Source organism: Medicago truncatula, chromosome 2 (genome assembly GCF_003473485.1).
Source record: "Medicago truncatula cultivar Jemalong A17 chromosome 2, MtrunA17r5.0-ANR, whole genome shotgun sequence".
Lineage (NCBI taxonomy): Eukaryota > Viridiplantae > Streptophyta > Magnoliopsida > Fabales > Fabaceae > Medicago > Medicago truncatula.
In genome coordinates, this window is record NC_053043.1 from 23,221,445 (window position 1) to 23,240,767 (window position 19,323).

The 19,323-nt window shown below is 38.2% G+C and overlaps 1 non-coding gene across 1 annotated transcript; it reads left to right on the plus strand.

The window, feature by feature from the left end:
- Positions 1–17,917: 17,917 nt before the first annotated feature.
- Positions 17,918–18,051, plus strand: LOC112420546 (small nucleolar RNA Z247). Its single transcript, XR_003010726.2, has one exon. It is a non-coding gene; the product is annotated as a small nucleolar RNA Z247 (small nucleolar RNA).
- The last annotated feature ends 1,272 nt before the right edge of the window (positions 18,052–19,323 follow it).

The window sequence follows — 19,323 nt, forward strand, 5'->3', positions numbered from 1 at the left end:
AATTAGCTGAACTTTACAGACAGCAAAGAGATGAGAAGCTCAAAGCTGCAGGGATTGAAGACTCTGGTTTACTGGATGCTAAGAAAGCTGACAAGATAGCATCTTTGGTTTCTGATATTAGCAAACAGATAGTTGATGAAACAACTAATCTGCTTGGAGGAAATCTGGAAGGAAAAGGAACTTCAGAAGCTGTCGCTTCAGAATATGTGTCAGAAGCTGTGAGAGTAGAAGCTTATCCTTCAGGTAACTCAACTGATCCTAGCTCTCATGTTAATATTCAGATTCTAAGTTCTTCCCCTTCTCTTCCATCCTCACCATCATCGTCCTCCACTGATTCAGATAACTTAACTCTGAGTCAGCGCTACAAAAAATCCATATCATATTCATCAGAACCTTATGAATCCATAGAGCTACAGGAAGAGCAAATTAGACTTTCACAAAAGAGAATAAAAATTTGTGAAAATTTGCCTGCTGACCACTTTTTTCAACCACCTGTCATCCAACCTCTTAACATGATTCCTGCTGATAAACCATCTGGATCCTCATCAAATCCAAAATCAAACACTGTCATACCAAAACCATCCTCTCCATCAACCCTTTCCTCCATAGAAAAACATTTAGGTGGTGAGATGAGTATAACTCCACAAAAAGCCTCTGAGACAGTCCCTGAAAAGACTGTTTCAGAAAATCAACAACCACCAAATCCAGTCATAGGAAAAAAACCTGAAGTTCTAAGTGAACTTCAGAACCAACCTCAAATTAACCCAGAACCCCAATTTGAGGAAACTGTTTCTGAACATGCAGTTCCTGAACAAGTTGCTTCTGAGGAACCTGCTCCGGAACATGTTTTTCCTGAACAAGTTGCTTCTGAGCAAACTGTTCTTGAACTTAGTGTTCCTAAACAAGTTGATTCTGACCCAACCCAACCTGAATCTAACTCTGAGTCACAAGCAGCATCTGATCATCCATCCGCGTCACAAATCTTAACCATCCAACAACCTTTTCCAAACATTCTGGAATCCGAATATATTGATAATGAGATGCTAAGAATCAGGGATGAGGTTAAAGAACTTATTTCTCTTAGAAAAGTTTCTACACTTTCCATCCACTATGAAGATCAATGGATGAACCTGAAGAAGAATGTTGCTGAGCTGTTAGACAAGATAAGCAAGAAATGCCTAAGAACTCAAGTTGAGGTTCTTAAGAGGCATCTGGAAGCTATGCACAAAGCTGAAAGAGCTAAATGTCCGGTTCTCTGTCTTGCAAATGCTCCTTTCTTTTCAGAAAGTGAGTATACTACAAAGGATGCAAAGCTAGTTCAGTATCTACAGAAAAAGCTCTTGTCTACTCAAGCTATAGCTCAAGCTAAGGATGAAGAACTTCAGAAGATGAAAAAGAAGACAGAAAATTTGGAAGCTGTTGTTTCTAAGCAAACAGAAGACATGAAGCTGTTATCAGAACAAGTGAAATATCTGATGGAAGTAGCCTCTAAACAAGCCAAACCTTAGTTGCACACCTTCTTAGCTTGCTTAGTTTATCTTTCATTGTTATGCTTCTGATACAGTAATTGCTTCTGACAATGTATGCTTCTGAAAAATTTGTTTCTGATCTTGTGTGTTTCCAGTTTTTACTAACTTTTCAGTTGAATACTTTAATTGTTTTTCATTATCTTTAAAATGAATGATATTCAGTTTTCTGCTCTAATATTGTTAAGTGCTTCTGATTATTTCTCACCTTTAATTTTTTTTTATATACTTTTTACTCTCTTTCGTTTTGTCTTTCTTTTATATTTTTTATTGATGACAAAAGGGGGAGTAAGTGTATAGTATTTTTTGGCTCTGAGCCCCATTAATTTAATCAAATTAAATTAATAGAACCATTTTCTAAACTCTTGGTAATTTTTTAATACTTCTGAAATTTTATTAATTACCTTGTGCGCATTTTATTGAAAATTTAATTAACTTGTATAGAACTTAGGGGCAGCTTACAAACCTCACCTTAAAGGTCTATTAGACTCAGGGGGAGCTTACAAACCTCATATCTAGTAGTCAACTTGTTAATTAGATCAACAACAATTGAACATTTTAAATACTATTGTTTGTCATCATCAAAAAGGGGGAGATTGTTGGAACAAAATGTGTTTTACAATAAACCTTAATGAGTTTTGATGATAACAAGGTATTAAAAATTGTCAATTGGTTTTTGCTAATAATTGTTCAAGTGTACAGGACCATAGGCAAAGTTATTCAATTTCAATAGGTCTTGGAAAAAACAATAGAGAGCAAAGGAATTTAAAGCATCTGAAGAAAACTACGTCTGAAGCTATGAAGTGCTTATGAAGTTTCAAGTGCCTCTGAAGTAATGACGTCATCAGAAGCAGAAGTCCATCAGAAGCAAAGTTGATCAGAAGCAAGATTTCATCAGAAGCTATATCATCACCAGAAGCTTCAATTGATCAGAAAATTCAATCTAAAATCTCAAAGAGCTGATTCTTTACGTTAATCTCGTCTACGAAAGCAAAGGATCAAAAGGGAAGTGCCAACGTTCATCTGAAAAGCACTGGGTGCTTGTACCTCTTTGAAGAGTTGACAAAGTACAAGTGTACAACCACTACCTCCACGAACCTGAGCATGTCCTCGCTACAAGACAAGATAACAGCTCTGCCTGCAGAATTGTTCCTTCAAGATAGGAATGAATTTGAAGTTGATCCTTCATAGGACTACACCCAAATCAGGCAAAAGATTACTGGTGGATGATCAAAGGAACTCAACGACTCTTTAGACGTGCTAAAAAATCTCAACGTCTCTCTACTCACCTCTATATAAAGGAGTGAAGACTTGAAGATTGGAAGAGATATTAACACAAGTTAAAAGCGCCAAAACTCTGTCAAATTTGATTCTAAAGTCACTCTGAATTTCTGCACTGATTTGATATATCTTAGAAATTCTTAAGTCTAGAGTCTTTAGTGCATTGTATTGTGAACACCACTGATTGTATATCAAGTGTTCAAGTCAAACAATTTTCTGTGTAATTCTGTTTGATTAGAAGTCTCTTGCTTTAGTGCTTGAGCATTAGAAGTCTCTTGCTTTAGTGCTTGAGCATTGGAAGTCTCTCGCCTGCGTGCTTGAGAATTTGGGAAGTCTCATACTAGAGAGTATTGAGCAGTTGTAATCTGTGTGATTATTTCTTAGTGGAAATCTCCTTGGAAGTGCAAGGGGGACTGGACTACTTCCGGTTTGTGGAAGGAACCAGGATAATTGCTTGTGTCTCTCTTTCTTTTCTCTGCTCTGTTTTTATTCCGCTGCATATATGATTCTGAACATCACATCAGAAGCATTCCCAACCAGCTTCTGAAGTGATACCAGAAGAAGAATTTTCGAGAAAAAGAAAACACAATTCAACCCCCCCTCTTGTGTTTTTCTCACCTTCATGATCATGGTGGAGAATTTGAAAATGAGTCATTTGAATCTTTTTGTGAAAAAACATAGAATTGTCCGTAAATTCTCTTCTCCTAGAACTCCACAACAAAATGGGATTGTAGAGAGAAAGAATAGAACTTTAAAAGAAATGGTTAGTACCATGATTCATGAAAACAATTTGGCTAAACATTTCTGGGCAGAAGCAGTGAATACATCATGTTATTTCCAAAATAGAATCTATATCAGACCTATCTTGGAGAAAACAGCATATGAACTCTTTAAAGAAAGAAGACCCAATATTTCTTACTTTCATCAATTTAGATGTATCTGTTACATTCTAAATAACAAGCTTTACCTAAAGAAATTTGATGCCAAGGCCCAAAGAGCAATCTTTTTAGGTTACTTTGAAAGGTCAAAGGCATACAGAGTGTATAATTCATATACACTTTGTGTTGAAGAATCAATGCACATTAAATTTAATGACAAAGAGCCTGGAAGTGAAACTCTAGAGCAAGATGAAAGTTTTGCAGATATACAGGTTACTGAAGACATTCCAAAACATGATCAGATAGCTGAATTTGAAGATAGTTCATAAGCTGAACCCACCCCAGAAGCTGAACCAACTTCAGAAGCACAAGATGAAAATGCTTCTGATGAAACTCAAGATGGCTCCCAGCAAGCAATTCAATCCAAGAATACATTTAAGTACAAGTTTTCATATCCTCAGGATCAAATCATTGGAAACAAAGATAGTCCTAAAAGAACAAGATCATACTTCAGACAAGAAGAGTCTATGATAGGATTGTTATCAGTGATTGAACCTGCTACAGTTGGTGAAGCACTTTCAGATAATGAATGGATATTAGTTATGCAAGAATAGCTCAATCAGTTTCAAAGAAATGATGTGTGGGATCTGGTACCCAAACCTCAGCAGAAGAACATTATTGGAACAAAATGGGTATTCAGAAACAAGTTGAATGAACAAGGTGAAGTAGTCAGAAGCAAAGCTATACTTGTTGCACAAGGTTACAGTCAACAAGAAGGCATTGACTACACTGAAACATTTGCTCCAGTTGCAAGATTGGAAGCAATCAGTTTACTTCTATCTTATCCAGTTAATCATGGCATAATATTATATCAAATGGATGTCAAGAGTGCATTTCTTAATGGAGTCAATGAAGAAGAAATGTTTGTCAAGCAACCTCCTGATTTTGAGGATCTTAAGCATCCTAACTATGTTTATAAACTTAAGAAATCACTATATGGCTTGAAACAAGCTCCTAGAGCTTGGTATGATATACTAAGTAATCTCCTGATTAAAAATGATATTAAAAGAGGTCAAGTTGACACAACACTTGTAACGCCCACTTTCGTTTAATAGTTATTTAATCGAGTTTAGGCAATTATATTATAGTTATATAATATATGCATGATTTTGATATGTTTTGATGATATGATTGATGACGTGATAAGTTATGAGTTTTGGAGGATTTGATTATGATATGAGATTTATTTTATTGATAAATAGAATAAAGATTTGAAAATAATATAAAATATTTAGTTGAGGGTTGTTTTGATATTTTAGATAGTTTTGGGGGAGAAATTGAGATAAGATAAGTAATTAGGAAGAGATATAAATAGAGAAGACCTAATTGTTAGAAAAACGGATTGTACGTGAAAACTTTTGGAAAAGGGAGAAAAAGCTTTGAGAGGAGCAAGAGACCAAGAGGGCTGCGATTTTTCTTCATAACCAGGTAAGGGTGGGACTAATAACTCAGTAGCATTAACCTCTGTAATTCTGATGATTAGTTGACATAGTTAGGATTGATTTAGAGAAGTTTTGGAATTAGGTCAAAACCCTAAGAATTGAGAATAAACGGTAAAACTTGTTTAGATTGATGTAAGAATTGTCCTGTAACCTTAGAATATGTTTAGGATGAATTCTGGAATCAAAACCAAGCTTAGAACCTTGTGAAACGTCGGATTTTTGTGTTTTTAGGAAGCCTGGCCGTAGCGACATTCATCGCTCGCCACGGCGAGCTATGATCCTCGCCTCGCGAGTGATGAAGATTCATCGCTCGCCACGCGAGCCTTTCCCCTTCGCCTCGCGAGTTGTCTGGTGCAACTCGCCATGGCGAGCAACCTTTCCTCGCCTCGCGAGCTTAGGCAGAGTGCATGTCATATTTCGTGTTTCGACCTTTTTAGTTGGACCTTGAGTGCCTTTGAGTACCTGAACATACCTAGTATTGATTAGGGATGATTTATAGTTAGGATTGAACCCAGAACAACATCAGTTTGGGAGATTAGTGTTACTCGCCATGGCGAGTAAGTACTCTCGCCTCGCGAGTACAACCAGAAGGTAGTTGCTTGAGTGTTTGTGCGATCTGTGTCGCATGTGTTGATCAAGAGTGAACCCCTAATTGGCATTGAGACCTAGTGATGATGTTTACTGCAGCCTGTAGAGTTGTTTAAGACTATATTGATATTAATTGAGTATGAACTAATGTATTGTATATTCATGCAAGATATGAAGGTTTGATAATAATGCAATTTATGTGCTATTGATATAATGATATCATCTTGCTGTGTGACTTGTTTATGCTGCTTCTGTTATTTAACTAAGTGCATATGTATATGATAATGTTTAGCTCCAAATTATTGGATGCATGTTGATTACGATGATTACGTGTTCTGTTCATAAGTGTCCATGCATAGCATATCATTGAGCTTAGTCCTCACCACGAATATTAGGAGCTTTGTCCTCCGCACGTTTTATAGGAGCTTTGTCCTCCGCACGATTAAAGTATATTAATACGTATGATGACGATTGGTACCACATGCATATAAGGAGTCTAAGAGCATTGTCACATTGTCATGATTAAGATGCCTTGTTGATAATGATTGAATATGTGATTACGTGATAAGTGTTATTTGATATGTTATGATATTCCTAATTATTGAACAAACGATTACGTGATAACTGTTTAGCAATTATGCAAAGTTAATAATGGAATGATTATGTTGTTAATTTATGATTCTCAATTACATTGATTAATGTTATTGTATTATGAAATCTCACCCCTTCTGCTTGAAAATGTTGCCCTTCGTATGGGTAACTTGCAGGTGATCGTGCTTAGTGTGCAGTTGCCGTCGTGAGTGGCCTTGCCTTCACTGTGTCGTCTAGGTCGCTCTGATACGTAACGGGATGGGGTTATATGCTATAACATGCTTCATTCTCTTACGTGGATAATATGTTATTTTTATTATGTTATGGATTATGAACTATTTTTGATGGGGCCTACGTGCCAAACTGATTTATGATTTTTGAATTAAATATTCCGCTGCTATGTTAAAGATATTGTGAAGGTTAAATTATTATTTAACTGTTTATGGATTACGTTTCTATGTGATATCCCGTTTATGGTTTTTACTCTGATAATTGTTTATGAAATTTGTATATTGGGAAAACGGGGTGTTACAATTGGTATCAGAGCAGGTCGATCCGTCCGGTCAATTAGAGAGTCATGTCGAGTCTTAGTAATATTTATATTACTATCTTATGTTGTTGTTGCTACTTTGGTAGAATATCAGAATGGCTGGAAGGAATGATGCTGCGTTAGCTGCTGCTCTACAAGCTGTTGCCCAAGCTGTGGGACAACAACCTAACGTGAATGTTGGTGCAAATGCTGAAGCTAGGATGTTGGAGACGTTCATGAAGAAGAACCCTCCGACTTTCAAAGGACGTTATGACCCTGATGGAGCCCAGACGTGGCTTAAGGAGATTGAGAAGATTTTCCGGGTTATGCAGTGCACGGAGGATCAGAAAGTGCGATTTGGTACTCATCAGCTGGCCGAGGAAGCTGATGACTGGTGGGTTGCTCTTCTGCCTACCCTTGGGCAGGAGGGAGCTGTTGTGACTTGGGCTGTTTTCAGGAGAGAGTTCCTGAGAAGATACTTTCCGAAAGATGTTCGCGGAAAGAAGGAGATCGAATTCCTTGAGCTGAAGCAAGGAAATATGTCCGTGACAGAGTATGCTGCCAAGTTCGTGGAGCTGTCTAAGTTCTATCCGCACTATACTGCAGAGAATGCTGAGTTCTCGAGATGCATCAAGTTCGAGAACGGTTTGAGGCCCGACATTAAGAGGGCGATTGGATACCAACAGCTGAGAGTTTTTCAGGATTTGGTTAATAGCTGCAGGATCTACGAAGAGGACACGAAGGCTCACTACAAGGTAGTGAATGAGAGGAAGGGCAAGGGACAGCAGAGTCATCCTAAGCCGTACAGTGCCCCCGCTGACAAAGGGAAACAGAAGATGGTCGATGTTAGGCGGCCTAAGAGGAAGGATGCTGCAGAGATTGTGTGCTTCAATTGTGGTGAGAAAGGCCACAAGAGCAACGCCTGTTCTGAGGAAATCAAGAAATGTGTCCGGTGTGGTAAGAAGGGTCATGTGGTGGCTGATTGCAACCGTACAGACATTGTTTGTTTTAATTGCAACGGAGAGGGTCACATTAGTTCACAGTGTACTCAGCCTAAGAGGGCGCCGACTACTGGTAGGGTCTTTGCTTTGACTGGGACTCAGACAGAGAATGAGGATCGTTTGATTAGAGGTACTTGTTATATTAATAATACTCCTTTAGTTGCTATTATTGATACTGGTGCTACGCATTGTTTTATTGCTTTCGATTGTGTTTCTGCTTTGGGTCTTGATTTGTCTGATATGAATGGAGAGACGGTTGTCGAAACTCCAGCTAAGGGTTCGGTGACTACTTCTCTCGTATGTTTGAAATGTCCTTTGTCTATGTTTGGTCGTGATTTTGAAATGGATTTAGTTTGTCTACCTTTGAGTGGTATGGATGTGATTCTGGGTATGAACTGGTTAGAGTACAACCACGTTCTTATTAATTGTTTTAGCAAGTCAGTACATTTCTCTTCCGTCGAAGAGGAAAGTGGTGCAGAGTTTTTATCTACTAAGCAGCTGAAGCAACTGGAACGCGACGGTATCTTGATGTTTTCGTTGATGGCTACTTTATCTATTGAGAATCAAGCGGTGATTGATAGGTTACCGGTGGTGTGTGAATTTCCTGAAGTTTTTCCAGATGAGATTCCTGATGTGCCTCCAGAGAGAGAAGTTGAGTTTTCTATTGATCTTGTTCCTGGAACGAAGCCGGTCTCGATGGCACCTTATCGTATGTCTGCCTCCGAGTTATCTGAGTTGAAGAAACAGTTAGAAGACTTGCTTGAGAAGAAGTTTGTTAGACCAAGTGTTTCACCTTGGGGAGCGCCGGTTTTGCTAGTAAAGAAGAAAGATGGTAGTATGCGGTTGTGTATTGATTATCGACAGTTGAACAAGGTAACTATCAAGAATAGGTATCCACTTCCGAGAATTGATGATTTGATGGATCAGCTAGTGGGTGCACGAGTTTTCAGCAAGATTGATTTGAGATCAGGTTATCACCAGATTAAAGTAAAGGATGAAGATATGCAGAAGACGGCTTTCAGAACGCGTTATGGTCACTATGAATATAAAGTTATGCCTTTCGGTGTGACCAATGCACCTGGAGTGTTTATGGAGTATATGAATCGCATCTTCCATGCATTTTTGGATCGGTTTGTGGTTGTGTTTATCGACGATATTTTAATTTACTCCAAGACCGAAGAAGAACATGCTGAGCATCTGAAGATTGTCTTACAAGTGTTGAAAGAGAAGAAACTTTATGCTAAATTGTCTAAGTGTGAATTCTGGTTGAAAGAAGTGAGTTTTCTAGGCCATGTTATTTCTGGTGATGGAATTGCAGTGGATCCGTCTAAAGTTGAAGCGGTATCACAGTGGGAGACTCCTAAGTCAGTTACTGAGATTAGAAGTTTCTTGGGTTTAGCTGGTTACTATAGAAGGTTTATTGAAGGATTTTCTAAGTTAGCTCTTCCGCTAACGCAGTTGACTTGTAAAGGTAAAACTTTTGTGTGGGACGTCCATTGTGAGAAAAGTTTCGGTGAATTGAAGAAGCGTTTGACGACTGCTCCAGTGTTAATTTTGCCGAAGTCGGATGAACCTTTTGTGGTATATTGTGATGCGTCCAAGTTGGGTTTAGGAGGTGTACTTATGCAAGAAGGTAAAGTGGTAGCTTATGCTTCAAGACAGTTGAGAATTCATGAGAAGAATTATCCTACGCATGATCTCGAGTTGGCGGCCGTAGTCTTTGTATTGAAGATATGGAGACATTACTTGTATGGTTCGAGATTTGAAGTGTTTAGTGATCACAAGAGTTTGAAGTATTTGTTCGATCAGAAGGAATTGAATATGAGACAGCGAAGATGGCTCGAATTGTTGAAGGATTATGACTTTGGTTTGAATTATCATCCAGGTAAAGCTAATGTTGTTGCAGATGCCTTGAGTAGGAAGACATTGCATATGTCCGCCATGATGGTCAGAGAGTTCGAATTGCTTGAACAGTTTAGAGATATGAGTTTGGTTTGCGAATGGTCACCTCAGAGTGTGAAACTGGGTATGCTGAAGATTGATAGTGAATTTCTGAAAAGTATCAAGGAAGCACAGAAAGTTGATGTAAAGTTTGTGGACTTGTTGGTTGCTAGAGATCAGACTGAAGACAGTGATTTTAAAATCGATGATCAAGGTGTGTTGAGATTCCGAGGAAGAATTTGTATCCCAGACAATGAAGAGATTAAGAAGATGATTCTTGAAGAGAGTCATAGAAGTAGCTTGAGTATTCATCCGGGAGCTACGAAGATGTATCATGATCTAAAGAAGATTTTCTGGTGGTCTGGTTTGAAACGAGATGTGGCACAATTTGTGTATTCCTGTTTAGTTTGTCAGAAGTCGAAAGTTGAGCATCAGAAACCTGCTGGGATGATGGTACCTTTAGACGTGCCAGAATGGAAATGGGATAGTATATCGATGGATTTTGTGACGAGTTTGCCGAATACTCCGAGAGGGAGCGACGCAATTTGGGTTATTGTTGATAGGTTGACGAAGTCAGCTCATTTCCTACCTATTAATATTAGTTTCCCTGTTGCCCAGTTGGCAGAGATTTACATCAAAGAGATTGTGAAGCTGCATGGTGTTCCTTCGAGCATTGTATCAGATAGAGATCCAAGATTTACTTCTAGATTTTGGAAAAGTTTGCAAGAGGCCTTGGGTTCGAAGTTGAGATTGAGTTCGGCGTATCATCCACAGACAGATGGTCAGTCGGAGAGGACAATTCAGTCGCTAGAGGATTTGTTGAGGATTTGTGTTCTTGAGCAAGGAGGAACTTGGGATAGTCATCTTCCGTTGATCGAGTTCACTTATAATAATAGTTATCATTCTAGTATTGGAATGGCACCGTTCGAGGCTTTGTATGGTCGGAGATGCAGAACTCCGTTGTGTTGGTTTGAATCAGGAGAAAGAGTGGTCTTAGGACCAGAGATTGTTCAGCAAACTACTGAGAAAGTTCAGATGATCCAAGAGAAAATGAAGGCGTCGCAGAGTCGACAAAAGAGTTATCATGATAAGCGTAGAAAAGATCTTGAATTTCAGGAAGGAGACCACGTGTTTTTGAGAGTCACTCCTATGACTGGTGTAGGACGTGCTTTGAAGTCAAAGAAGTTGACCCCGAAGTTCATTGGTCCGTATCAGATATTGGAAAGAGTTGGAACGGTGGCTTACCGAGTGGGTTTACCGCCGCATCTTGCGAATTTGCACAACGTTTTCCATGTGTCGCAACTTCGGAAGTATGTTCCGGATCCATCTCATGTAATCCAAAGCGACGATGTGCAAATTAGAGACAACCTTACGGTAGAGACTTTACCGTTGAGGATTGATGATCGTAAAGTGAAGACGTTGAGAGGCAAGGAGATACCTCTCGTGAGAGTCGTTTGGTCGGGAGCGACTGGTGAAAGCTTGACGTGGGAGCTTGAGAGTAAGATGCTGGAGTCTTATCCAGAGTTGTTTGCTTGAGGTAAATTTTCGAGGACGAAAATCTCTTAAGTGGGGGAGAGTTGTAACGCCCACTTTCGTTTAATAGTTATTTAATCGAGTTTAGGCAATTATATTATAGTTATATAATATATGCATGATTTTGATATGTTTTGATGATATGATTGATGACGTGATAAGTTATGAGTTTTGGAGGATTTGATTATGATATGAGATTTATTTTATTGATAAATAGAATAAAGATTTGAAAATAATATAAAATATTTAGTTGAGGGTTGTTTTGATATTTTAGATAGTTTTGGGGGAGAAATTGAGATAAGATAAGTAATTAGGAAGAGATATAAATAGAGAAGACCTAATTGTTAGAAAAACGGATTGTACGTGAAAACTTTTGGAAAAGGGAGAAAAAGCTTTGAGAGGAGCAAGAGACCAAGAGGGCTGCGATTTTTCTTCATAACCAGGTAAGGGTGGGACTAATAACTCAGTAGCATTAACCTCTGTAATTCTGATGATTAGTTGACATAGTTAGGATTGATTTAGAGAAGTTTTGGAATTAGGTCAAAACCCTAAGAATTGAGAATAAACGGTAAAACTTGTTTAGATTGATGTAAGAATTGTCCTGTAACCTTAGAATATGTTTAGGATGAATTCTGGAATCAAAACCAAGCTTAGAACCTTGTGAAACGTCGGATTTTTGTGTTTTTAGGAAGCCTGGCCGTAGCGACATTCATCGCTCGCCGCGGCGAGCTATGATCCTCGCCTCGCGAGTGATGAAGATTCATCGCTCGCCACGCGAGCCTTTCCCCTTCGCCTCGCGAGTTGTCTGGTGCAACTCGCCATGGCGAGCAACCTTTCCTCGCCTCGCGAGCTTAGGCAGAGTGCATGTCATATTTCGTGTTTCGACCTTTTTAGTTGGACCTTGAGTGCCTTTGAGTACCTGAACATACCTAGTATTGATTAGGGATGATTTATAGTTAGGATTGAACCCAGAACAACATCAGTTTGGGAGATTAGTGTTACTCGCCATGGCGAGTAAGTACTCTCGCCTCGCGAGTACAACCAGAAGGTAGTTGCTTGAGTGTTTGTGCGATCTGTGTCGCATGTGTTGATCAAGAGTGAACCCCTAATTGGCATTGAGACCTAGTGATGATGTTTACTGCAGCCTGTAGAGTTGTTTAAGACTATATTGATATTAATTGAGTATGAACTAATGTATTGTATATTCATGCAAGATATGAAGGTTTGATAATAATGCAATTTATGTGCTATTGATATAATGATATCATCTTGCTGTGTGACTTGTTTATGCTGCTTCTGTTATTTAACTAAGTGCATATGTATATGATAATGTTTAGCTCCAAATTATTGGATGCATGTTGATTACGATGATTACGTGTTCTGTTCATAAGTGTCCATGCATAGCATATCATTGAGCTTAGTCCTCACCACGAATATTAGGAGCTTTGTCCTCCGCACGTTTTATAGGAGCTTTGTCCTCCGCACGATTAAAGTATATTAATACTTATGATGACGATTGGTACCACATGCATATAAGGAGTCTAAGAGCATTGTCACATTGTCATGATTAAGATGCCTTGTTGATAATGATTGAATATGTGATTACGTGATAAGTGTTATTTGATATGTTATGATATTCCTAATTATTGAACAAACGATTACGTGATAACTGTTTAGCAATTATGCAAAGTTAATAATGGAATGATTATGTTGTTAATTTATGATTCTCAATTACATTGATTAATGTTATTGTATTATGAAATCTCACCCCTTCTGCTTGAAAATGTTGCCCTTCGTATGGGTAACTTGCAGGTGATCGTGCTTAGTGTGCAGTTGCCGTCGTGAGTGGCCTTGCCTTCACTGTGTCGTCTAGGTCGCTCTGATACGTAACGGGATGGGGTTATATGCTATAACATGCTTCATTCTCTTACGTGGATAATATGTTATTTTTATTATGTTATGGATTATGAACTATTTTTGATGGGGCCTACGTGCCAAACTGATTTATGATTTTTGAATTAAATATTCCGCTGCTATGTTAAAGATATTGTGAAGGTTAAATTATTATTTAACTGTTTATGGATTACGTTTCTATGTGATATCCCGTTTATGGTTTTTACTCTGATAATTGTTTATGAAATTTGTATATTGGGAAAACGGGGTGTTACAACACTCTTCAGAATGACTCTTAAGAAAGACATTCTTATTGTGCAGATATATGTTGATGATATAATATTTGGTTCTACTAATGCATCTCTTTGCAAGGAATTTTCTAAGTTAATGCAGGATGAATTTGAAATGAGCATGATGGGAGAATTGAAGTTTTTCCTTGGAATTCAAATAAATCAAAGCAAGGATGGAGTATATGTTCATCAAACAAAATATACAAAGGAGCTTCTGAAGAAGTTCAAGCTGGAAGGCTGTAAAGTTGTGAACACTCCAATGCATCCAACCTGCACCTTAAGCAAAGAAGATACTGGAACAAAGGTAGACCAGAAGCTGTACAGAGATATTATTGGTTCTTTTCTATACCTAACTGCATCTAGGCCATATATTTTATTCAGTGTATGCTTGTGTGCAAGATTCCAGTCAGATCCTAGAGAATCTCATTTAACTGTTGTTAAGAGAATATTCAGGTATCTAAAAGGAACAACTAATCTTTGACTCCTCTATAGGAAATCCCAAGATTATCAGTTGGTTGGATTTTGTGATGCTGATTATGCTGGTGACAGGATTGAAAGAAAATCAACCAGTGGTAACTTTCAGTTCCTAGGAGAGAATCTGATATCTTGGGCTAGCAAAATACAAAAAACTATTGCTATGTCTACAACAGAAGCAAAATACATCTCAGCTGCAAGTTGTTGTACACAACTACTTTGGATGAAACATCAGTTGGAAGACTATCAGATAAATGCTAACTGTATTCCCATTTATTGTGATAATATACTGCTGATATTTGTTTGTCAAAGAATACAATTATGCATTCAAGAGCCAAATGTAAAGCCCTATTTTTTTTATTTCTTTTTGTCTTTAGTTTTTATACTTTTTAATGATGACAAAAGGGGGAGTAGATGTATAGTATTTATAGGCTCTGAGCCCCATTAATTTAATTTTAAACAAGTTAAACTAATATGACCTTCTTCTTATCTCTTAGTCTATTAATGTGAGATTATTCTGAGTGACATTTCGTTTTTAACTGATGAATTTAATTAACTTGGATAGAACTCAGGGGGAGCTTACAAACCTCACCTTAAAGTACTATTAGACTTAGGGAGAGCTTACAAACCTCATACCCTTATAGTCAACTTGTTAATTAGATTAACAATAATTGCACATTTAAAATACTAATGTTTGTCATCATCAACAAGGGGGAGATTGTTGGAACAAAATGTGTTTAACTTTACCCTTTGAGAGTTTTGATGATAACAAGGTATTAAAAATTGTCAATTGGATATGCTAATATTTGTTCAAGTGTACAAGACCATAAACAAAAATTTGGAATCATTATTAGGTTCTGGAAGAACAAAAGAGAGCAAAGGAATCAACGAAAAGGAAGCTTAATGCGTCAGAAGAGAAGTGCTCCTGAAGACAAAAGTGCTCCTGAAGTAATGATGTCATCAGAAGCAAGTTCATCAGAAGCAAGATCACCAGAAGCTAAAGCTCATCAGGAGATTTAGCATTAGCTTTAGCTTTAGCTTTAGCTTCTGGTGATCTTGCTTCTGATGATCTTGCTTCTCTTTAAAGCGTCAGCTGTTCAATGGATTTAATCTCGTCTAAGCATTGCAGAAGATTGGAAAAGTGAAGCAACAACTATTTTGAAAGGATTTGAAGGCATTGGATGTTTGTTCTTTGAAGAGCGTTGACATAGTACAATTGTACAAAGTGTACAACCACTATCTCCACTACTCAGTTTGTGTCTCTGCTACAAGACAAGGATAATATCTCTTCCTGCAACAATGTTTCTACATATTGTGAATGGATTTGAAATTGATCCTTCATAAGACAATAACCATATCAAGCAAAAGATCATTAGTGATTGATCAAAGCTTCAACCGACTATATTTTGATGTGCTAGCAATTCACAATGTCTCTTTCACACCTCTATATAAAGGAGTGAAGACTTAGAGAATGGCAAGACTCAACAACAATTTGAAAGCACTAAAACTCTGTTGAAATTGTTCTGCATCAAAAGTTCACTTAGAATTTCTTATCAAAGTTCATATCTTAGAAATTCTAGAGTTTTAAGAATTCGTATCTGATTTGTATTGTGAACACCACTGATTGTATATCAAGTGTTCAACCTCAAACAATTTTCTTTGTAATTCTGTTTGAATTTAGAAGTCTCTTGCAGTTGTGCTTGAACATTAGAAGTCTCTTTCTAGTTTTAGCAGTGAGCAGTTGTAATCAGGGGGCAGCCTTGTGATGCTGCCTTCACGTTTACATCGAAGAAAAATAAAGGAGGCACTGTCAAGCGGTTTGTTGGGTTTGTCAAACGAGTAGCACGATTTCCAGCAGATGACCGGAAAAGAAATTTTAAAATTTTTAAAGAAGCAAGCTAGCTCAATAAAGGTAAAAAAAAAAAAAATAAAGATTAGCTGGTGTAACCATTTATGAGTCATCAAAAAATTCTTCTTCATTTGTGAATAAAGATTGGAAAAATTGGGTTTTATTACATGGCAAGTCGAAAGAAGTGGAAGCGGATGTTAAGGAGATTGGTAAGACTGTAAGGGTGAGTTTCACGTGTGATACTTCTAATGTTTTAATTTGTTGACGAAGGAGGGGAGGAAAGGGTGGCGGGATGATGGTGGAGGTGGGGTGGGTAATGAGGGCGTTGTGGTAGGATAGGGAGATTGGTCCGGTTGTTGATTAGTGTTGGTGGGTTGGTAGTGGGGGGGTCTGTCGTTTCCAATGAGGTTGTTATCTTATAATGTGAGGGGATTAGGTGGTGGTGAGAAAAGGGGGGAGGTCCGAAAGTTGGTTTCTGAAAAGCATTCTTTTGTGATGTGTATCCAAGAATCTAAATTGGGAGTTGTCGATGACTTGATGATTAAATTGATTTGGGGTGACGCAGCTTGTGGTTATTCCTACCAACCTTTGGTGGGAGCTTCTGGTGGATTGGTGACAGTTTGGGACACTTCTTGTGTTGTTGTTTGGTCTACTACGAGCTTTAGTCATGTGTTAGTAATTAAGGAGACGGTTGTTCGCTCGGCGGAAGATTTTATTATTATTAATGTGTATGCGCCATGTGATCCGATGGCTAAAGGGGAGTTATGGGATTTTTGACACCTTTAGTGGCTAACAATAATGATGTATGTGTTTGTGTTTGTGGGGACTTCAATTCCGTTCGCAATTGGAAAGAAAGAAGAGGTCGGTCGAGTGTGTTTAGGCAGGCAGATGCTGATTTGTTTAATAAATTCATTGAAGACAATTTTTTGATTGACTTACCTATCTGCGGCCGTCTGTTTACTTGGTACCGTGGGGATGGCATTTCAATGAGCAGAATAGACCGATTCTTGTTGTCTGCAAAGTGGTGTGAAGCTTGGCCAAATAGTATTCAAGTTGCTCACCAACGGGGTTTGTCTGATCACGTTCCTTTATCGTTATATGTTGATGCAGCCAATTGGGGACCCCGACCATTACGTATGCTCAGGTGTTGGGCTGAATTTCCAGGATATGATGACTTTGTTCGAAATAAATGGGTAAGGAATGGCATCAACAACACTCTCAGAACTTGAATGGTAAGATTACAACGGTGAAAAATTGAATCTCTATTTTGGATTCAAAAGGAGAGACGCACGTGTTACTGGATGATGAGATGTCGGAGTTGTTAGAGACACAATCCCTTAATTATTGGATCATATCAAGTCAACACATCAAGTTATAAATAACAATTATCTGCATATCAAGTCAGCACATCTTATACATAATTAGCAATTATGTTTCCTTATAGCTTATCATATTCTGTTGTATATATTGTATGTCTTACTCAACATTTTAAAGATAAGAAATACAATACAAACTTTCTATCTTGGCATCAGAGCTCTTAAGCTGAAAAGCTCTTGATCCATCAGAAAAACATGGCTTCCGCTGCCAACAACAACAAAAATGACCTACCATCATCTGTATCTGTCAAGCTGGACAGAAACAATTATCCCCTATGGAAATCTCTAGTTCTACCAGTGGTCAGAGGATGCAAGCTCGATGGATATATGTTGGGAACGAAAAAGTGTCCTGAAGAATTCATTACCTCTTCGGACTCAAGCAAGAGCAACAACCCTGCCTTTAAAGAATGGCAAGCCAATGATCAACGCCTCCTTGGGTGGATGCTCAACTCGATGGCTACTGAAATGGCAACTCAGCTGCTGCATTGTGAGACCTCCAAACAGCTTTGGGATGAGGCTCAAAGTCTGGCTAGAGCACACACAAGGTCTCAAATCATTTATCTCAAGTCTGAATTTCACAGCATCAGAAAAGGGGAAATGAAAATGGAAGACTATCTAATCAAAATGAAGAACCTTGCTGACAAACTCAAACTTGCTGGCAATCCGATTTCAAATTCTGATCTGATCATTCAAACTCTTAATGGTTTGGATTCTGAATATAATCCTATAGTTGTAAAATTGTCCGATCATACCACACTCAGCTGGGTGGATTTACAAGCTCAATTACTAACTTTTGAAAGTAGAATTGAGCAACCGAATAACCTCACCAATCTGAATTTGAATGCAACAGCAAATGTTGCAAACAAATTTGATCACCGAGACAACAGGTTCAATTCCAACAACAATTGGAGAGGTTCCAACTTCAGAGGTTGGAGAGGAGGCAGAGGAAGAGGCAGGTCATCCAAAGCACCATGCCAAGTCTGTGGCAAGACTAATCACACTGCAATAAATTGCTTTCACAGGTTTGACAAAAACTACTCAAGATCCAATTATTCAGCAGACAGTGACAAGCAAGGATCTCACAATGCCTTCATAGCCTCTCAGAACTCAGTCGAAGACTATGACTGGTACTTTGATAGCGGTGCAAGCAATCATGTAACACATCAAACTGACAAGTTCCAAGACTTGACTGAGCACCATGGTAAGAATTCTCTGGTTGTTGGTAATGGTGATAAATTAGAGATTGTGGCCACAGGTTCTTCAAAACTTAAGTCACTCAATTTAGATGATGTCTTATATGTACCTAACATTACCGAAAATCTATTAAGTGTTTCAAAATTGGCTGCTGACAACAACATATTTGTTGAGTTTGATAAAAATTGTTGCTTTGTGAAGGAAAAATTGACAGGGAAGGTAATACTAAAAGGGCTACTTAAAAATGGATTATACCAGCTCTCAGGCACCAAAGGAAACCCATATGCTTTTGTATCTGTCAAGGAAAGCTGGCATAGGAGACTTGGTCATCCTAATAATAAGGTCTTAGACAAAGTCTTGAAAAGTTGTAATGTCAAAGTACCACCTAGTGATAATTTTAGTTTTTGCGAGGCATGCCAATATGGCAAAATGCACCTTTTACCTTTTAAGTCTTCTTCTTCTCATGCCCAGGAACCACTTGAGTTGGTCCACACTGATGTATGGGGTCCTGCACCAATAATGTCTTCCTCTGGTTTTAAATACTATGTGCACTTTATTGATGATTTCAGTAGGTTTACCTGGACTTATCCCTTGAAACAAAAGTCTGAAACTATGCAGGCTTTTACTCAATTTAAAAACCTAACTGAAAACCAGTTCAATAAAAGAATCAAAGTAATTCAATGTGATGGTGGTGGTGAATACAAACCTGTGCAGAAACTTGCAATAGATGCTGGTATACAATTTAGAATGTCATGCCCATATACCTCTCAACAAAATGGAAGAGCCGAGAGGAAACACAGACATATAGCTGAATTTGGCTTAACCTTACTTGCACAAGCTCAAATGCCCTTACATTATTGGTGGGAAGCCTTCTCTA